The sequence below is a fragment of the Mobula birostris genome, chromosome 4, assembly GCF_030028105.1.
Source record: "Mobula birostris isolate sMobBir1 chromosome 4, sMobBir1.hap1, whole genome shotgun sequence".
Lineage (NCBI taxonomy): Eukaryota > Metazoa > Chordata > Chondrichthyes > Myliobatiformes > Myliobatidae > Mobula > Mobula birostris.
The window spans coordinates 123,878,536-123,900,790 of NC_092373.1; the positions used below are offsets into that span (position 1 = coordinate 123,878,536).

The 22,255-nt window shown below is 40.3% G+C and overlaps 1 protein-coding gene across 3 annotated transcripts in view; it reads right to left on the reverse strand.

Annotated features, from left to right (window-relative positions):
• The window catches only part of fstl5 (follistatin-like 5), a 747,707-nt gene that overhangs the window by 381,754 nt on the left and 343,698 nt on the right, over positions 1-22,255 (reverse strand). The gene's annotated exons all lie outside the window — the stretch shown is intronic.

Below are 22,255 nucleotides of genomic sequence, written 5' to 3' on the forward strand. Positions count from 1 at the left end.
AGTATTTAAAAAAAAAACAGAGGAATCATTTTGTCTGTTCCCTTCATGGCATTTTGTCTTGACAGGGATTGGAAAAGATTGTTAGCATTGGATGTGAAGTCCAAATCCTGCTGAAGTGGACAAGATTTAATTTAGGGTTTGAAACTGAGTTTGTTGGTCTGAAAAGGACGCAGGCATGGATTTGCTGATTCTGTCAGTGAACTTAGCAGGTTTTCAGAAGACAGCATTTGTGCTAACTCTCCAGATCTTTAGGTGCCTTCTTGAGAGAGGCTATGTGTCAGAAATAGTTCGGACAGGAATGATTAAGCCATGAGCACCAGAATAGGTTTGAAGTCTTAATTTTCAGACTTTCCTCAGATTGCCAAAGGCTGGGCTAGTGCACTGACGACATAGGGAGATTCCTTGCACGTTTGAGAAGCCATCTCTCAACAATGCCTGCCTTCATTGAGTAGTGGCTCCTGAATTATAGAAATAGCCAACATTTCCCATGGTCAAGTTGTGGATCTTTATTGTTGGGAGATGATGCCATACAAATAAGGGTAGAGAATCTTTGCCTTGAGATGTTAAGCATAAGACCCGTCCTCTTGTGCGCTCAACAAAGACGCGGAGCTTGTTACTCAGATGCGTGCATAAGCAAACCTCCAATATGATGACTGATGTCAACATGCATCTTTGTATTGGAATGGAACATAGTTGGAATAGGTTGCTATTTACATGGCTCATTAGCTGCACTTCAATGGGAAGTTTGTAGGAAGTGAAGTGCAGTACTGCACTGAAAAAGAGTACAAAAAGTGCTGAGACAATGTCACAGCCTTGGTTAACATCTGTCTGTACTGAGATCATATCCTTTGCAGACATCTTAGTTAAGATCAGGGCTTATTCCCCACCAAAATTTAATGAACAGATCGTGGAAGAAAAGACCCTAGCCCCATCTATGCCCCAAACACCCACGCACCAAATACCTCAGTGCACGTGACAATAGTACACCAATTCTAATTCCAACAGAGGAGAACTAATCAAGGACTATAATGCAGTCAGTGACTAACTGAAGGAGACTTGTTTTCTGTGTAAGAGTTTTTGATTAGATCCTTTAGCAAACTACCCTGCTCAGCCTCATAACCTTACCCAGCTGACAAGGAGTCAAAAAGGCCATAGGCCAGCTGACAATCAGGGTCTCAGGAGCAGACAGTATTCCTGGCAGGGTTTTAAAAATGGAGAGAGATTTGTGTCACAAATTCTGAACCTCATTTCGTGCATCTGGGACAAAGAGGACATGCACGGGCCTCATAGTCACAGGAAAATGATTATCTTCAAGAATAGAGGCAACTTTGATTGTCATTATTACAAAGTTTAGTCTCAGTTTACCACAGGGAATGATATTGCCATTGTCTTCCTTAATTGTCTACTCCCAGTGGCGCCACAGTACCATAGCAGTTAGCATGACGTTATTGCAGCTCAGGGTGTCAGAGTTCAAAGTTTAATCCCAGCACTGTCTGTAAGGAGTTTGTGCATTTTGTCTATGACCCTGTGAGTTTCCTCCAGGTGCTCCCACAGTTTAAAGATAAACAAGTTGATAGGTTAATTGGACATTGTAAATTGTCCTGTGATTAGGTTAGGGTTAAATGAATGGCGCAGTTCATTGGACTGGAAGGGCCTATTTCAAGGTGTATCTCAAATAAATAAACACATAAATAAATAATAAACAAATGCTTCCTGAATTGCAATGTAGGTACACTGCCCATCAATCTGGAAAAATCTGCATCAATCACTATTCATAGGTTTTCTTGACATTATAAAAGCCTTTGACCCTCTCAATTGTGAGGGACTGTGGAGTATCCTTCACAAACCTGGCTGCCTACGAAACTCATTTCCATGTTTGTGTGATCCAGAGAGAATAAAACACTCCATTGATCAGCTCAGGGAAAGGCAGTAATGAAATTTAGCCACTATTGTTTACAGTGTGTTTAGCCGTTGTCGCTCATGAATGGTGGACGTTATCGGGAGACAAGCCTTTACTGCTCATCACCAATTGTGTGCTGTTTGTTTCTGTTCCTTCTCACGCCTTATGGCACATCAGGCGGCACGTTTGCCATTTCTGTAGCACTTGACTGGCGTTTTAATAGGTCAAGTTGCTAGCTTGCTGCTCAACCCAGCATGGATGGAAAGTGTACAAGGAGCCAGCTGGATTCGAAATCACGACCATTCGCCTCCAAGTCTGGTGCTGATGCCTCTACACCAGCAGCTGGCTGTATATTGTTTGCACTGAAGGAATGCCTGTACTGCATTTCCTCTGTAACAGTAACACTGTTGCCTGTATTCCAATATTGCATTTCCTTGTACTACCTCAAGCACTGATGTGATGAGCATATCTATATGGATGGCTTAGTTATTCACTGTTCTTTTGAGCATGTGACAATAATAAAACAATCTACTAATATAATTTTGGCAATTTACTTTGGCTTTGTGGCGGAAAGCTCTAAATTTAAAAATAAGGGAGGAAAAGTAATGGGCATTTTGCCTCGTCATGAATGTTTCTGTAGGTGTTAAAACACCTACGTAAGTGGAAATTGTCCTTGTCTTTGCAGTTAGTTCAGGTTGAGACAGTGCCTTACTGTCGTGCAAAAGCTTTTTCTTAATTTTTGTTTAAAGATACGTCATGGCAACAGGTTCATCTGGCCTAACAACTTGTGCCACTCCAGTGCACCCGCTAACCCTACATCTTTTGAACGTGGGAGGAAACTGGATTATCCAGAGGTATCTTCATGGTCACAGGAAAAATGTGCATTACAAACTCCTTACAGAAAACAGAGGAATTGAACCTGGGCCACCGGCACTGTAATAGCGTTTTGCTAACCAATAAGCTGCCATGCCGCCCTTTGTTAGGGTGTTGACTTCTGTTTGGTATCAGGTCCATTCTATAGATCTTGTGCCATTGCTGGACTGCTGTGAAAGTGATAGGGGATTCGGTGAACTAAAATTCTAGGCCCTTGGATCCCAAACTTTTAATTCCTGGAATTTACTGTATGTCACATTAAATCTGGATTTGGCACAAATAATTTGTGGTGTTTGATAGATGGAATTAATTAATGCATATATATAAAGTAAGGGCCAGAAGGGTTCTTCTCACCTGGCAGTCCTTACCTTCCTATGGTACAAACTGACAGGCTTTGCTGTAGGCAGTTTAAAATTTTATGCACAATTTCATGGGATGATAAAAGAAAAGAAATCCCTTGGAAGAGGTTTCCACCAATTCTGCTTTTCCCAGTTTATACCCTTTCACCAGAAGCAATTGGAAATTCTATTGTTAGACACCAAGAAAGGCAGTCACTTGAACTAACCGAGCCAGATGATGTTGCATTTCTTACTTGTATCGAGCTCCTACAAAACATGAATATCCAGCAATTGTATCAAAGCTATCATAGAATCTATCTTTGGACACTCTCAGTGTGTAATCATCATTCCTACTCTGTCAGAATAATCAAAGCAGCTTCTTCAAGTGCATTCCCCCCAAAAAAAGCATGAAGGAATTCATTTTCTGCCAGCACGGATGATAGATTCAATTTCCTTCAAGTACTTCAAAACAGAGGTAAGTTGCATTTATCTTCCTTAATGTGTCGGAGAGGGAGCTGAACTTTCATGCATCAGTTCTGCAGAAAATGACTTAACCTGATTTTCTCTTTCTTCCCAAGTAGACAACTGTATTGTGGCAGTGTTTGGAATAACAGGATGTACTGATTTATAATGCTACAACTAAATGAATAATGTTCAACTAACATCTCTAATCAGTCACACCATATGGAAGAAGTCAACTCTCAAAAATTCCACACCCAAGAGAGAATTGCTGCTAATGTTGAATAATAAAAGGCTATTAAATTAGTGATCCATTTAACATGAAAATGGAATACTGATCTCCTTTTGAGATGCTGAACATGAATTATCAGGTGCAGTTTCAAAAGAGATGTGCGTATGCTTACTAATGTTGTGGATTACTCATCTCAGATGTGTAGCCCATGTGAAAATGCTAACTATGCATTACAAGTATCATGTGTCTGCATGTGTTGTGATCCTTATGCAATACTACCCATGAGTCTTCATCAATAGGGTCAATGTCAATAGGCTTCTCCTTGGCAACATACAAAATTGTCACCATCTCTTTACAAACAAGATCTCTTTACTCTTTCCCATTTCAACTTCTGTTACTCAACTCCCACAAAGCAATAACATCTCTCTCTGAACTTCTGGCTGCCACTTTAAACTTCCGATCTTGATATCCTGCTGAAGTATTTCAAATTTTAAATAAGTGCCTCTGGGATTGGGGAGAAAAAGCTGCAGTTAAATATCATAGTACTTGTGAAGAAATGACAAGTAATTACTAATATTGAATAAAACCAATTTAGTTATTTGTGGAAGGTTGGGGTACTATGATATATAAGTGGAATATTTGGATACTGAACAAAAAGTTACTGGGTACATTCAGAAGAACATGAACACGTTTGCTAAAATCCTGTACAGCATATGTGTTATCTACATAATAATTCAGTAATAGTAATTCACTCTCTTCAGTGAAATGGTTTCATTTGGAGAATTACCCACCAAGGTATAACAGCAAGAATATCTTCCATTTATACTACTTTAAATGTAGCAATACAAACCATGAATTTTGTGGCAGTTTTATTGAGCAAAAGCAAAAATAACACCAGTTAAAATTAAAAGAAATTAGGACTTGGAGAAAAATATTGGTCGAAAGCTCTGTTTTCAGGAGCATTTTCAATGAAGAAAGAGATGTGGGAAAGCACAAAGGTGCAAAGGTATAAGCAAGCATCAGGGTTTTAAAATTTCAATGCTTAGGTCCTCGGCAGTCAATGACTGAGCATTCAAATTAGGAAATGAGCTAGAAGCCAGAATTGGAGGCCTGTGAAATTCTCAAAGGGTTACTGAAGATCATTGCAGTTGAAATCAACTGAACCTGAATACAAGTAGATTTGTAAGAAGAAAATAATTTAAAATATCAGGCGTTGTTTAATCAATGTTCCATGCATGTCAGCACAGGAAGTGTATGGGTGGTAGGTGAACCGCATTTAATCTGAGTCTAGTTACAAGCATCATGGGTTTGAATGACCTCTGACCTACTATGGGTAGAATGAAAAAGGTAAAAGTGCATGGTAATTGCCTGGAGATAACAAGGGCATGAATGAGATGAGGTAGGGACAATTCAAGTGGTATGAAAAGGCAAAAGTAAGGAACCTTGCTGATGGTACAGATACCTTGAAGTTATCTTAGATCATTGATGCCCATTTTTGTTCCTGCCAGTGCTGTGTAGAGTATTAGCTAATCTTTAGGTCCTCGAGGAGAAGGTCAGATATCACAGTTAGAACCTCGCTGAGAATTTGATTTTAAACAGAATCAGATCTAATATCACCGGCACATGCCATGAAATTTGTTAACTTTACAGCAGCAGAACAATGAAATACATGATAAATAAATATAGAGAAATAAAAACTGAGTTACATTCAGTACATATATGTCTATTAAATAGTTAAGTTAAAACAGGTAGTGCAAAATACAGAAATAAAAAAAGTAGTGTGGTAGTGTTCATGGATTCGATGTCCATTTAGAAATCAGATAGTTGAGGGTAAGATGTTGCTCCTGAATACTTAAGTGTGTGGCTTCAGGCTTCTGTACCTCCTTCCCAATGGTAACAGTATAAAGAGGGCACGTCCTAGGTGGTTAGGATCCTTAATGATGGACACCACCTTCCCAAGGCACCGCTCCTTGAAACAGGTACCATTCAATTATCTTGCAGATCTAAACAGTAATCACTTCCATAAGATATGACCTTCAGTGACTCATACTTTTGAAGGTCACTCTTTACTCCTTCTCTCACGTGCCTCACTATGGCTTACATGCTCAGTCGTTAGGGGGTCTTTTGTGGCGACTGTTGACCACTCTTATACTCTGTTGGAAAATCTACTCACCTCTCCAGGTTGGTGAGAAAGAGGTTAAAATGTTTATAATCTGATAAATGACAAATCAAACATCATCCCTTCAAGAATGAAGCAATTTCTGGTTTAAGCATAGTAAGTGACCCACTCACAGGAGATGGGAATGTAATTATATTCCTTCAATAGGTTGCATTTTGCAGGGTTTAGCATCAATTTGATTTAATAGCTTTGAGTTGGGTTTCTCAAAGCTCATTAAGATCAGGCATTTGAATGTAAGGAAGAGCGATTGTTTCTAGCCACTGATCTGAAGAATGTTTCCCTGTGCCCCTTAAAGCTATGCCTGTGCCTAGCCACAGCATCCATTCTCTCTCCTGTCATTCTTGTCTTCTTGGAAAAGCAAGTAGTAAAGAAAACTCACAATCAACAATTCACTCAGTGTGGCCTCCTTCTCCATTCTTTCCCAACATTGCCTTTCACTCATACATTTTGAGTGCCCTCTAGCTTCTCTGAGCAAGTTTCCAACATCAACCCCAATAGTTTCTTGCACAATTAATGCTTTTTTTTCCCCTTTGATCCCACTTCTGTGAAACACTTACTTATGCTAATTTGTCCCTTACCCAGTAAAGTTGATCTTAACCGAACTGGAGGAATTTAATTCTGGCCAATTTTTGGTCTTTTCCGTAGTTATGAAAAATCTTAATAACTTATTATCACAACTATCAAAGTCATCTCCCAATGTTATAAGTCCATAATATCAAAGATATAGGAACAGAATTAGGCCATTCGGCCCTTTGAGTCTGCTCCACCATTTTATCATGGCTGATCTGATTTTCCTCACATCTCCAATCTCTTGCCTTCTCCCCATATCCCCTCATGTCCTGACCAATGAAGAAGCTATCAACCTCTGCTTTACATACACATAAAGACTTGGCCTCCACAGCTGCCTGCGGCAAAAAATTCCACAGATTCACCACTCTTTGGCTAAAGAATTTCCTCCTCATCTCCATTCTAAAAGGACATCCCTCTATTCAGAGGCTGCATCTTCTGGTCTTAGACTCTCCCACCATAGGAAACATCCTCTCCACATCCACTCTATCAAGGCCTTTCAACATTTAATAGGTTTCAATGAGGTCATCGCTCACTCTTCTGAATTCTAGTGAATACAGGCCCAGGGTTATCAAATGGTCTTCACGTGACAAGCTATTCAATCTTGGAGTCATTTTCGGGACACTTCTTTGAACCCTCTTCAGTTTCAGCACATCCTTTCTAAGATAAGGGGCCCAAAACCACTCACAGTACTGAGTGAGGCCTCACCAGTGCTTTATAAAGTCTCAACATTACAGCCTTATGCTTTCTATCTGTCCAGCTTTACGTCCTAAACTCAGGTGAAGAAAAACGCTACTCTTAAATACATTTCCATTTTCACTTCCCTCTGACTTCATCCCCATCAGTGCAATTCCCATTTTTATGTTTCTCAGATCAGCCATTTGGTTTGACTTGTTGATTTTATAGGATCTCCTCCTTCCTCTCAGTTGTATTTCCCCCGTTATCAGTATTGCACCCTCACTTTCTTATCACTACAGCGTAACTTTATTTCAAATGAAAACTTGTAACTGACACTGCAATATTCTGGCCATATTTATGCCTTATTTCTATGACACTTATACAGATATTGGTCTATCTTTTCCCTCAACCTTTTCACATTATTTTTAAGACCCCTCACTTTGAAATGCAGCTGGTTAAGTACTGGTAAGCTCTTCTGTTACTTTTTTCTCAAGGCTTCTTCTGCATTCCAAATCTGCTTAGCAGATCCTATCTTAATGACAAGTGCTGTCTCCCTCCCTTTTGAAATCACATTAGAATCTTCCCCCACATGCCATGCTTGTTTCATCCCTCTACAGTGCAGTGTCACAGTCCAGGCCGTCCCTCCTGTTTATTCCTCATGATCTCCTAATTCCCTTTTCCCCGTGTGTGTGTGTGTGTGTGTGTGTGTGTGTGTGTGTGTGTGTGTGTGTGTGTGTGTATGTATGTGGGCGCGGTGGGCATGGCATTCCTTTTGTTCTCCCAGGCTTCCTGATTGTGACGCACCTGAATCTCATCTAACCTGCAGCATAAATACCCCGGCTTTCTATCCACTCATCGCCAGATGTTGCTTCAGCCAGAGTGGCAGTTCACGTTCTAGGCCGCTTAGAATTGCGTATTCTAAGCTTTATTTCTGTGCTGTTGTTTGCCTGTGTTAACTCTGTCTCTCCATGTTAACAGGAGCACTGCATGCCACCTGTCTTCCCATTCATCCTCCTGCCTGAAGTTCTCCAGCCACGCTCACACCCTTGTCTGCATCCCTGCTCTGCCTCATCCCACCACCCGCCAACATTCTCCGCTGGCTCAGCGGTTAAACGTCGCGCTTTCACTGCAGCGACCCGGGTTCGACCCCTGGTCAAGCCTTGCTCTCTCCTCTGCTTTGCTTGACCTTGTCCTCACTCCCCTGCCATCCCTGCAACCATTAATAAACACTCTCCAGAGTACTCTATCTCCATGTCAGTGTCCTGCGTTTGGGTTCACCCATTCGACACAACATCCAGAGGCACGAGCTATCTATTCAACATGAATTGTTACCACCTAAAGGAATCTAAAGCACTCTCTTCTGCACCATGGATTCATCTTCACTATCCTCTTCCTACCTTTGCAGGCACTTGGTGGCAATGACAATTCAGAGATGATTAACTCTGAGGTTCTGCAGAATCTCATTTCCTTTCTGCCTAGCTCAGTACCTGGATTGTGTACTTCTGTATAACACCAGCTATTACTCACCTTAACGCTGAACAAGTGGACAAGAATTGCTGGATGTGTACTCATGGGACAGGATATGAAAATGATTCTATAGTTTGCTCTCAGTCAGTATATATGTACATTTAATGTAACTTGGGTGCCTTGCCATGACTTTTAATTGCCAAACTATCAACCACAAATATACAATTTATCACAGCTCTGTGTTCTCCAAATCTTTCCTTGTTTATTTAATTAGTCAAAGTTTTGCTTAATTTTTCTACTGAAAGGATATAAACTGATATTGTAACTGTTTCTCTCTCCAGAAATGCTGTCTGACCCACTGAGCAGTCCTAATGTGTTCTGCTTTTATTTCAGATTTCCAGAAATTTTTTTTCTATTTCACTTTTTATGTACTTTGTATTTTAGTTGAGTAATGAAATAATCAACTTCAATAAATAATTTATTAAAGAAATAATACTTATATTTTCTTTTTTTTTACTTCAAGGAACCAACCAATTGTTTTGCCACTGTCATATGTTGTTACACTTTGATTTGTTGTCAGTGTTTAATTCATCATATTTGGCATATTAGAAGAAATGATTTGTGATTTTTCAGGAAATTTGCTTAGCTGGCCAACAGTGGTAATTATTTGTTTACCTATAGCCCATCAATTATATCAGTAATGGAAATTTTTATATCAAAAATTAGTCTAGTTAAAAGATTGTAAAAGACACAACTTTAAGAAAGATACAGGCAGTCCCTAGCTTAGGGAAGGGTTCCATTACTGAGAACTGTCCATAAGCTAATGTCTCCCTAACTCAGAAACATCTGTAAACCATATCATATATTTCTGCATACACTTGCTATAATTTACTTAAATGACATTTTTCTCTAACACTATCCCTAATTAAACTAATGGAAAAGGAACATAATTCAGTAGTTAATGAACATTACAAAACATCTTAATATTATTGTATCTTGAAAAAAACTGTAAAAATACATGGGGAGAAAAGGCATTACATCAGATTTTTGTCAGTCAGGTGACGTGTAACACGGGAAGCCACATATAATTGAATGGTATTACCTCTGGAGAAACACAGATGACAAGGGGTGATAACAGATCAGTAGTTCCCAAACTCTTTGGGGTACCGCCCCCTTGGCCATTACAAAAAAACGGTAAAGATTTACAATGCACAGTGAAAGAAAATAGTAATTTCAAATTCAAAGCAGTTACGAATAATTGCAAAATTTATTAAAATCTATTTAAAGCTACAAATAAAATTATTTCTTTATTTAATTACAGTAAAACAATTATCATCAACAATTTTAGAGCGTACATTAGAAATCCAATTATTCACTATTTCATTGCTTTTTCATCTTTCAGTGAGATAGTTGGGCTTGGTGCAGTGATATTAGGTTCTCAACATCGGGCTGAATGTCACTCAGCAGGAATCTCAGATCCCCAAGTTTAGTAATATGCCATCTGTTTTGTTGCTTTGAAAAAGATTGGGTGTCTGTAGTGAAACAGCGCTTCACTAAATGTGATATTGGAAAGACAATAAAGAACATCTTGACCTTTTTCGTGTCAGGAGATGTATAGGACCTTGACCCAAAAGCAGAGCAGTGGAGACAATTCAGCAATGATTGATAACTTTATTAATAGACTGCAAAAACAACTGGCCATGAGGGGCCATAAAGTAAGAGAGAACAGATACTAAACACCATAGCCAACAAGGGAACTGAAGGCTTAGGAGCAAATGATTGAGGCTAGCTGATTCAATGAGTGAACAAGGGCTGTGGATGAGGGCTGGGTTTAAATAGGATACAGGTGATGAGACAGAAATGAATGGAAGGTGATGAATTGGAAACAAGTGACAGGTGATTCCTTTTAGCTGCATGGAGGCTGGGAAGTGCCTGCCTGTACAGGCCTGACATTTTCAGGTGCAGGATAGCATTCAGAGATTTCCTTCTGCAACCAAAAGTCTTGATTTGATATTTGAACCTTGGCTTCAGCTCAAAGTAATTTTATAGCGAGATCAGTTTCTCCTCCATTTGGAATTGGATCAAGAGAAGATCCTGAAATCTCACATATTTCTATGCAGCTCACCCAAGTGGGCTCAGTATACTTGAAGATTATCACCTGGTATGCATTTTTTCTCTTCTAACTCATAAAGGCTTGGAAATTGGAAAAGGTCACAACAACCAATGTTGCATTTAAATAGAGTTAACAGCGTACTGGCTTGACTATCGCAAGATTCACAATATTTTCTTGTAATTGAAGACCAATTTCATTAGACATTCTGAATTATTCTCAAAAATAAGCAATGTTAGGCATAATATTCTTGAGTTGATTATTGAATGAAACATTCGAGTCTTCAAAGAATTTTATCGCCGTTTCAAAAAGCACATAAAAGCATCTCAGACAGTTTCCTTCTGAGAACCTCTGGCTTCAGAGTGCAACAGCAAGTTTTAAAACTGTTCATTATTCTCAATAGAAATCTCTCAAAATAATTGAGAATTGAGAGCATGGGACTTGATTTTATTTACCACTGTGATAACAGTATTTAATGATTTGTGCAGCAGATTGTTTAATTTTTTTGCAACAAGATGTTGTCTGTGAATTACACAGTGAATAGTAAAAAAGTTAGGCACAGCTACTTTTTTAAGAAAGGAATAACCCCATGGTAACGTCCTGTCATTGATGGTGCCCCATCTGTTGCACAAACAAGAATGTTGGTGAGCAGAATGTCCTCTCTCAAAAATTGCTCAACAACCCAGAATATTGACTACCCCTTCATATATGTTTCTAGTCCCCATGCAACTAACAACTCCTGAACCATGCTTTCTTCTTTTATGAAGCAAACATAACCAAGAAGCAAAGATTCATTACCTGGCAAAGTTGACTCATCCAACTGCAGAGCAAGTTCTGTTGTCCTAAGTACGTTACACAATGTGTCTTCCACATTCTCAAACATTTCATCTTTGAATGGAGTTTTCACTCAGTGGAATCACTTTTATTACTTTGTCTAGTAACTTATGCAAAACCGTACTCAAAACTTCCCTTACTGCTGGCAGTATCAGTACTTCTCCAATTGTATGGGGCTTTCCAGATTTGACAATGAGCAATGAAATATCATATAAAACTTGCAAAACATCACTGTTTTGCTGTGAAATGCTGGCAAACATGTTTTAAAGTGTTTTCCCTTTCTGAAAAGTTTTATGAAGTGACTTAAATTAAGTTAAGACATCATAATAGCTCAGGCAAAGCCTGACTGTCTGCCTGAAAAAGTCCAAAGCAAATTTATTATCAAAGTGCATATTTGTCACCATATTCACTTTATTGTGGGCATACTCAATGAACCTATAGAATAATAACCATAACAGAATCAATGAAAGACCAGATTGCAAAAGACAACAAATTTTGCAAATTCAAAAAAATAATAATAAATAAATAAGCAATAAATATCGAGAACATGAGATGAAGAGTCCTAGAAATTGAGCCCATTGGTTGTGGGAACACTTCACTGATGGGGCAAGTGAAGTTGAGTGAAGTTATCCCTTTTGGTTCAAGAGCCTGAAGGTTGTGGGATAATAACTGTTCCTGAACCTGGTGATGTGAGTACTGATGCTCTTTTACATTCTTCCTGAAAGCAGCAGCGAGAAGAGAGTATGGCTTGGGCAACAGGATCCCTGATGATGGATGCTGATTTCCTACAACAGCATTTCACGTAGATACACTCACTGGTGGGAAGGGCTTTACCCATGATGAAGTTGGTCATGTTCACTACATTTTGTAGAATTTTTTGTGCAAAGGCATTCACGTTTCCATACCGGGCTGTGATGCAGCCAGTTGACATACTCTCCACTACACATCTATAGAAGTATGTCAAAGTTTTAGCTATCATGCCAAATCTCTGCAAACTGTTAAGGAAGTAGAGGTGCTGCCGTGCTTTCGTCATAATTGCACTTACCTGCTGGGCTTAGGACAGATACTCAGAAATAATACCACTCAGGAATTTAAAGTTGCTGACCCTCTCCATATCGGATCCTCTAATAAGGACTGGCTAATTGTTTTTTTCCCCCTGAAGTTAATAATCAGCTCCTTGTTCTTACTGACATTGAGTAAGAGATTGTTGTTGTGGCACCACTCAGCCAGATTTTCCATCTCCCTCGTATATGCTGATTCATCACCACCTTTGAGTCGGCCTACAAAAGTGATGTCATCAGCAGACTTACATATGACATTGGAGCAGTGCTTGGCCACACAGTCATAAATGTAAAGTGAGTACAGCAGGGGGTATACAGCCTTCTGGTGCACCTGTGCTGATGGAGATCATGGAGGAGAAGTTGCTGTCAATCCGAACTAACTGAGGTCTGCAAGTAAGGAAATTGAGGATCAAATTGCACAATGAGGTATTGGGGCCAAGGTCTTGGAGCTCATTGATTAGTTTTGAGGGAATGATGGCATTGAAAGCTGAGCTTTAGTCTATAGAAAAGCATTGTGATGTTCTTTGCTGACCAGATGTTCCAGGGTTCCAGGGCTGAGTGAAGAGCTGATGAGATGGCATCTGCTGTGGACCTGTTACTTCAGTAGGCAAATTGGAGTGGATCTAAGTCACTTCTCAGGCAGGAGTTGAAGGTACATAAAGTGGGGCAGTGATATCTCAGTCGGACCTTAGGCCAGAAAAATTTGGTCAAGATTATTTGAAAGGGCAGATTCTGAACCTTAACCAATTGAATACCATAATTCGCAGAAATTGCATCACTGCATGATTAGAGTATGGGAATCATCCTAGCTAACAACATACTACAACAGTGAAAGGCAATAATGTGAAGACCGAGCCTGGAAATAGCATGATTTCTTCAGTCCAGATTTTTCATGATGTGCTAAATATAGAAGTCTCACATTGCTTTACAACAACCACAGTATATAACAAAGCCTAAGAGAATGGGGGATTAGCAAGAGATGAGGTGATTACGTGATCATTGTATCAATTATGAGTCACTGAAGATCAAACACTTATAATAGGTAATATATCTCTTAAATTAACTCTGTAATCCCTCAGCTGCCCCCCTTGCTACTGAACACCCCTTTGCACTGTTATCATTATCGACCCCTTAGACACTTCCACCTCTTCCGGGGTGGGTGGGGGGGGGAGGAAGGGGGAAGTGATATCGCCACATTACTATTTTGGGAACCACTGCAATAGCTGAATATAGGGCAACATCAGATATGGAACACAGCAAGCAACCAAACTGTATTCTTCACAGCATGCTAGGATCGCAAGCTATACATTTATCCGGTCTTTATCCCAATTAATGCTGAACTTTGTGGATGTAACTGCAGGTTCATTCTTGCATAGAAAAGATTTGTCTTCTACTTTTCTTCTCCAGACAGACGGGTTATGATTAACAAATCTTCACTAACCTCTTCTCAATTGACACCACCAATACTCGTCTCCATCATATCACCATCATCCCCTTTGTTCTCCCCACATCTCCTCCCTCTCTTTTAACATAAAAATGGTTGACATCTAAATATTAGTGGAATGTCATTGATCTTAATAGGTGACCTCTTTCTTTCCTTGGAGATACTATTTCATCTCATGAATATTTGAAGCAATTTGTGTTTTTATTTCAAATTTCAGCCATTTGCTGTTTTTTTTTGTTTATGTTACGGTTGAGACCTCAGATCATCACCTAAATATCAGAGTGAATTTCTGCATGTGATAATAGATATGATAAAGATAACACTACTCTCAAGACTAACTGCTAACCCTAGAAATCATGTCACAAAATTTAAACTACATTTCTTCATGACATAAACAATATTGTAGTAACTTCAAAACAACTGACTTTCTTTTTGAAGCAAGAAAAGATAACTGTACTGCAATTGGAATTATAAGTATCTCAATTCTAAAGATTCAGGAAAAGAATTACTTAATGATACTCCAGTGAAGTATGAAGAAACTACTGTGTTTCAGTATTCACCAGTGAGAAGGACCTTGAGAAATGTGAGGACAGCATAGAACAGGCTAATATGCTGGAACATCTCAATGTTAAGAAAGAGGATATAAAAACATTAGGGTAGATAACTCCATTTGCATCCCATCCTCTGCTCCAACTTCATCAATGTGCTTTGTCACATCTTCAAGGAATTCAGTCAGGCTCATGAGGCAAGACTTGCCCTTCACAAGTCATGCTGACTATCCCTAATCAGAAGATGCTTCTCCAGATGCTCAGAAGTCCTGTCTCTGAGAATCACATTACTGATTTAAGACTCATTGGTCTATAACTGTCAGGATTATCTCTCATGCCTCTCTTGCAAAAACACTTGCCACCTTCCAATCTTCTGGCTCTATTCCTATGACATAAAGATCATCACGAATTGTGCAGCAATCTCTTCCCTAATCTCTCATAGTAACCTGGGGTATATCCTGTCCAGCCCTGGGGGCTTATTTATCATCCAATACGTAAAGGAAATACTGCATGATATACTGTATATCATGAGATACTGTTTCCAGTATCTTTAGTGGTAGTTTGTTATAACTGGATAACAGTGAGTTCTCTTCAAAAACGCTTCCTTCCTTGGTAGGAATTTCCTGAGGTTGCTAAAAATGTTACTTTAAGACACATCATTTTTCATTTTGCAGTTGCATGAATGCCTAAGGCAACAGTTTTTGAATTTCTGAAGCACAGTACTGTACAAGCAGTGAGACATCCTACAAGCAGTGTGAATGCATAAAATTGATTCGCAGTTTAACCATAGCTATCTACGCTCATGGTACAGATCAGTAACAGGAATTGCTCACACATATAACCATATAACTATATAACAATTACAGCACAGAAACAGGCCATCTCGGCCCTTCTAGTCTCTGCCAAACTCTTACTTTCACCTAGTTCCACAGACCTGCACTCAGCCCATAACCCTCCATTCCTTTCCTGTCCATATATCTATCCAATTTAACTTTAAATGACAACATTGAACGTGCCTCAACCACTTCTGCTGGAAACTCGTTCCACACGGCTACCACTCTCTTAGTAAAGAAGTTCCCCCTCATGTTACCCCTAAACTTTTGCCCTTTAACTCTCAACTCATGTCCTCTTGTTTGAATCTCAATGGAAATTCTTCCTTGAAGAGCTCTAACAGATTTGTCAGGGAAGATTTCCCTTTACAGAAACCATACTGACTTTGACTTATTTTATCATGAATCTCCAAGTAACCCTAAACCTCGTCCTTAATAATAGACTCCAACACTTCCCCAACCATTGAGGTTAAGCTAACTGGCCTGTAATTTCCTTTCTTTTGCCTTCCTCCTTTCTTAAAGAGTGGAGTGATATTTGCAATCTTCCAGTCCTCTGGAACCATGCCGGAATCAAGTAATGCTTGAAAGATCATGACCAATGTATCCATTATCTCTTCAGCAACCTCTCTCAGGACTCTGGGATGTAGTCCATTTGGTCCAGGTAACTTACTCACCTTGAGACTTTTGAGTTTGCCTAGCACTTTTTCCTTTGTAATAGCAATGGTACTCACTCCTGCTCCCTAACGCTCACAGACCTCTGGCACAATGCTAGTGTCTTCCAAGGTGAAGACTGATGCAAAGTACCCATTAAGTTTATATACAATTTCTTTGTCCTTCATTACTACCTCACCAGCATCGCTTTCCAGTGGTCCAATATCAACCGTCACCTCCCTTTTCTCTTTATATAAACTGAAAAAAAAAATTTAGTATCCTGCTTTATATTATTGGCTTGTTTGCCCTCACATTTAATCTTTTCCCATCTTATAGCTTTTTTTGTTACCTTTTGCTGGATTTTAGAAGCTTCCCAATTACGCAACTTCCCACTCACTTCTGCTACATTATATGCCCTTTCCTTGGTTTTTATGCAGTCGTCAACTTCCCTTGTCAGCCGCGGTTGCCTAGTCCTGCCATTTGAGAACAACTTCTTCTGTGGGACCTATCTATCCTGCACCTTGTTCACTATTCCCAGAAACTTCATCCTTCTCTGCTCTGCCATCATTCCCACCAGTATCCTCCCCCAATCCATCTGGGCAAACTCCTTTCTCATGCCTCTGTAATTCCCTTTATTGAGATACTGATGCATGTAACTTATGCTTCTCCCTCTCAAATTGCAATATGAATTCAATCATATAATGATCACTGAGGGTTCCTTTACATTAAGCTCACACAATCTAAGATAGCTTTTCCCCAAGGAGGCTCAAGCACAAGCTGCTCTAAAAAGCCATCTCTTCCATCCCTTGGAGTACAGTTAAGTCAATCAAGAAATGGAAAGAATATGGCACAGCTGTAAATCTGCCTAGAGCAAGCCGTCCTCAAAAACTGAGTGACCATGTAAGAAGGGGACGAGTGAGGGAGGCCACCAACTCTGGAGCAGTTACAATCTTCAGTGGCTGAGATGGGAGAGACTGCACATACAACAACTGTTGCCCAGGTGCTTCACCAGTTGAAGCTTTATGGGAGGGTGGCAAAGAGAAAGACACTGTTGAAAAAATCTCACATGAAATCTCACCTAGCGATTGCCAGAAGGCATCCCTTTTTCTTTACATAATTTAGGATATCAACCAAAGCTCAACTGAATTTTATATATCCTAACATGCTATCCGTCATCTGGTCTGTGAATGAAACAAGACAACTAACTTGTAGGCAGCACAATGAGACAGCAACTGTCACTATGTTGGTTGAGGATTGAAGATTTGTTAAGAAATGCCTCAGAAGTAACAATTGATAATCCTGCTTGATCTCATCCTCACTAATTTATCTGTGGCAGTTGGATCCAACCATGACAGCAAGTGAAGTCTTAACTTCTCATTGAGAATGGTCCCAGCCATATTATGTATCATATCATACTAAATCAGGCAGGATAGATCTGGCAACTCAAAACTGGGTCTCCAAGAGGCACTATGGACCATTTGCAGAAGTATACTATCCCAATATGTAATCGCCTGACCCAATATATTCCTCATTCTAACATTATCATTAAGCCATGGGATCTATTGTGGTTCTTTAAGGAATGCAGACAGGCAGGGTACGATCAGCACAAAGGCATACTGTATGTAGATCCATGCTATAGGGTTAGCATGGAGTCGATGGGCCAAAGGACCCATTTCTGTACTGTATGGCTGTCTTACACTACTGCACATCCGAAGCAAATTGTAGCACACATTGGTAATAAACATAAGAATCAGATCACAGCTTTTACAGTTCTGCAATGTGAATGGTGACGAAACATTAAATGGAAGCTCCAGAAACATCCCAATCGATATAGAAACCAGCATATGGATGCTAAAAAAATAGTTGAAATATTCATAACCATATTCAAGCACAAGTCCCAGTGGACAATCTCCAGCCAATACAATACATTCCACCTGACAGCAAGAACAGGCTGAGTGCACTGGATACAGCAAAGGGCAGGGAATCTTGACTAGAAGTATGTCAGACATCTAGCCAAACTCCATATTTTCTTTCCAGAAGCACTGCCTGATCCAGATTCAAAGGCCAGTGATGTGAATGTGGATACCCATGGCTGGATGTTGGGTTGGCAGAACAGTGAGTATGGGATTGGTGACCTTCTGGATCACCATGTCCTCAGTGGGTTCTGGGATTCAAATGCCATGTAGGCAGGAGGCATGAGGTACTGGTGGTCCCCTAGATACGTGAATCAGTGAGACCGGAGTTTGAGGGCTAGAGTTTGAGGTCCCATTGTCCGTGAGTCCAGAGTTAGATGCCCAGTGTTCTGGCTCCTTATTTGTCATCATTGGTGAGCCATGAGCTCGGTACCAAATATCAAAATCCACAGATCTATGGGAGACTGAGTCTGCAGATCTCTGTGAATCCGATGAGGAAGTTGAAGCCAAATACTTGCGAATCCACAAGACCACTGGAGGCCTAAGACAGCCTGTGCTGTGGTTAAAGGACTGTATATATGTGTTGCTGTTTTATTACTGTTGTTGTTGTGTTCTGTCTTGTTCTGCCAAACATTGTGGCCAAATTATTTTGTTCTGGAATGTGTGGTGACACTTGCAGGCTGCCCCCATTACATTGTTAGATTTTGTTAGCTGTTAAAGCCAATGACACTGTACATTTCGATATATGTGTGATAAGTAAATGAATCTGAATCTGATTTGATTTTTGCAGTTCTGTCAATATCTTAGCTGTTCCAGCACAGTCGCCACATTGATATTTACCCAGGATTGCCCTGGTAAATCCTGTTCCCAGAACACAGGACAAATCCAATTCAATTAAGCTAATTACCTTCCAACCAGTCAACTTTCAATCAGCAGCCATCTGATGAATGTGTTCCCAATAAGTAGATACATACTCACCAATAACCTGCTGAGTTTGGCTTTCACTAGGTTCAGTCAATGGAACTCCAGATCTCGCTACAACCTTGATCCACAAATGGACCAGAGAGCTGAGGTATAGAGGTAAAGTAGGAATGATGACTTTTGCCATCAAGGCAACTTTGGAAAAATTGTGGCTTCAATGAGCCCTAGTAAAACTGAAGTCAATGGGCATCCAGGAGAAAACATTTCAATGACTGAACCGATATTTGGCATAAAGGAAAATTGTTGCACTTATTGGAGATCATCTTGCCAGCCTAGGGTGCCAATATAAGAGCTCCTCATGGTAATGTTCTAAGCCCAACCATCTTCAGATGCTTCATTGATTTTTTTTTCCCCATCATCAGGGCAAAACAGGAGATGTTTGCTGATGGTTCAATTCTATTCACAACTCCTGAAAAGTGAAGCAGTCCATGCCTACATGCAACGACACCTGGAGTTTTCTGGCAAGGGTTAGTAAGTATCAAGCAGCATCCACACCACCGAGTGGCAGGTATTGACCAGCTCCAATCTAGCAGGTATAACCACCAACCCTTGACATTCAACATATCACCATTGCTGAGCAACATCCACAGCAGTCAATAAGTTACTATTGACTAGAAACTCAACCTTACAAGCTATAACAGCCCAGGGGTTGAGTACTTTGCAGCATATGATAATTTCCTGAGAGGACAAAGCCTTTTTTTTACCAGAAGTAGCAATGTTTTCAATACTAACCACTTCCTGAAATGAATGCCCCTCCAACAAAAATGAAGCTCAACCCCAGCTAGGGCAAAGCATCCTGCTTGATTGGCACTTCATCTTCTACACTAAATATTCATACTTTCCAACTTGATGCCCAGCAGCTCTTGTTTGTACAATTAGCAATATTCCTTACAGTTACATGCCTGGTCTATTCCAACAGCACTCCATAAACCTATGAACTTTGCTGCTGAGGACAAAAGGACCAGATGGTCTGCATCCTAGAGTGCTTAAGGAAGTAGCCCAAGAAATAGTGGATGCATTAGTGATAATTTTTCAAGACTCGTTAGATTCTGGACTAGTTCCTGAGGATTGGAGGGTGGCTAATGTAACTCCACTTTTTAAAAAAGGAGGGAGAGAGAAACCGGGGAATTATAGACCGGTTAGCCTAACGTCGGTGGTGGGGAAACTGCTGGAGTCAGTTATCAAGGATGTGATAACAGCACATTTGGAAAGCGGTGAAATGATCGGACAAAGTCAGCATGGATTTGTGAAAGGAAAATCATGTCTGACGAATCTCATTGAATTTTTTGAGGATGTAACTAGTAGAGTGGATAGGGGAGAACCAGTGGATGTGGTATATTTGGATTTTCAAAAGGCTTTTGACAAGGTCCCACACAGGAGATTAGTGTGCAAACTTAAAGCACATGGTATTGGGGGTAAGGTATTGGTGTGGGTGGAGAATTGGTTAGCAGACCGGAAGCAAAGAGTGGGAATAAACGGGACCTTTTCAGAATGGCAGGCGGTGACTAGTGGGGTACTGCAAGGCTCAGTGCTGGGACCCCAGTTGTTTACAATATATATTAATGACTTGGATGAGGGAATTAAATGCAGCATCTCCAAGTTTGCGGATGACACGAAGCTGGGTGGCAGTGTTAGCTGTGAGGAGGATGCTAAGAGGATGCAGGGTGACTTGGATAGGTTGGGTGAGTGGGCAAATTCATGGCAGATGCAATTTAATGTGGATAAATGTGAAGTTATCCACTTTGGTGGCAAAAATAGGAAAACAGATTATTATCTGAATGGTGGCCGATTAGGAAAAGGGGAGGTGCAACGAGACCTGGGTGTCATTATACACCAGTCATTGAAAGTGGGCATGCAGGTACAGCAGGCGGTGAAAAAGGCGAATGGTATGCTGGCATTTATAGAGAGATGATTCGAGTACAGGAGCAGGGAGGTACTACTGCAGTTGTACAAGGCCTTGGTGAGACCACACCTGGAGTATTGTGTGCAGTTTTGGTCCCCTAATCTGAGGAAAGACATCCTTGCCATAGAGGGAGTACAAAGAAGGTTCACCAGATTGATTCCTGGGATGGCAGGACTTTCATATGAAGAAAGACTGGATGAACTGGGCTTGTACTCGTTGGAATTTAGAAGATTGAGGGGGGATCTGATTGAAACGTATAAGATCCTAAAGGGATTGGACAGGCTAGATGCAGGAAGATTGTTCCCGATGTTGGGGAAGTCCAGAACGAGGGGCCACAGTTTGAGGATAGAGGGGAAGCCTTTTAGGACCGAGATTAGGAAAAACTTCTTCACACAGAGAGTGGTGAATCTGTGGAATTCTCTGCCACAGGAAACAGTTGAGGCCAGTTCATTGGCTATATTTAAGAGGGAGTTAGATATGGCCCTTGTGGCTACGGGGGTCAGGGGGTATGGAGGGAAGGCTGGGGCGGGGTTCTGAGTTGGATGATCAGCCATGATCATAATAAATGGCGGTGCAGGCTCGAAGGGCCGAATGGCCTACTCCTGCACCTATTTTCTATGTTTCTATGTTTCTATGAAAAGGCACATGTCAATGCTGTTGAATACAGATTTCCCTTCAAGTTGCCCATGGCCCTAAATTATATTATTCTAGATGTCATTAAATCTAAAATCATAATTAAATTTGTCCAATAACTACTCATCAATTCATTCTCAATCATCAGCATGAGCTGCTCTCACTGACCTGGTTAAGTTACATCAGCAGTAGCAGAAACACATCTCTTCCCATCCCCTCCACCGCACACCCATTTGCAAGTTCTCCACGTGACCAGTGGGTAGTCAAGCACTGAACTTCATTTTCTGTTCTTCATGTTTCACCCTCAGGTTAATTTTAGCTATCTGTTTAAAAGCTGTCCCTAACAGTATGTCCCCAGAAATCTAAATAAATACTTTATTATAAATATATCTTAGTGTATTCAATTAAAACCTATTTCATTTCTGTAGATTGGCTTCACTTTAGAGTGCTTAACTACTTTTGTTTTCATATTAAGCTGCAAAGCTAAAGCCTTACTATAATACCGTAACTTACTGCTGTAAATTAAAAACTTTCAGCCCTGGTAAGAGGATTGCTGTGAATCGGTAATCACTCAGCCCAGAGGTAATAACAGTTAAAATACCAATTCTTAATCGTTAAAGCACCCTATGCACTTGGGCTAATCTTGATTATTGC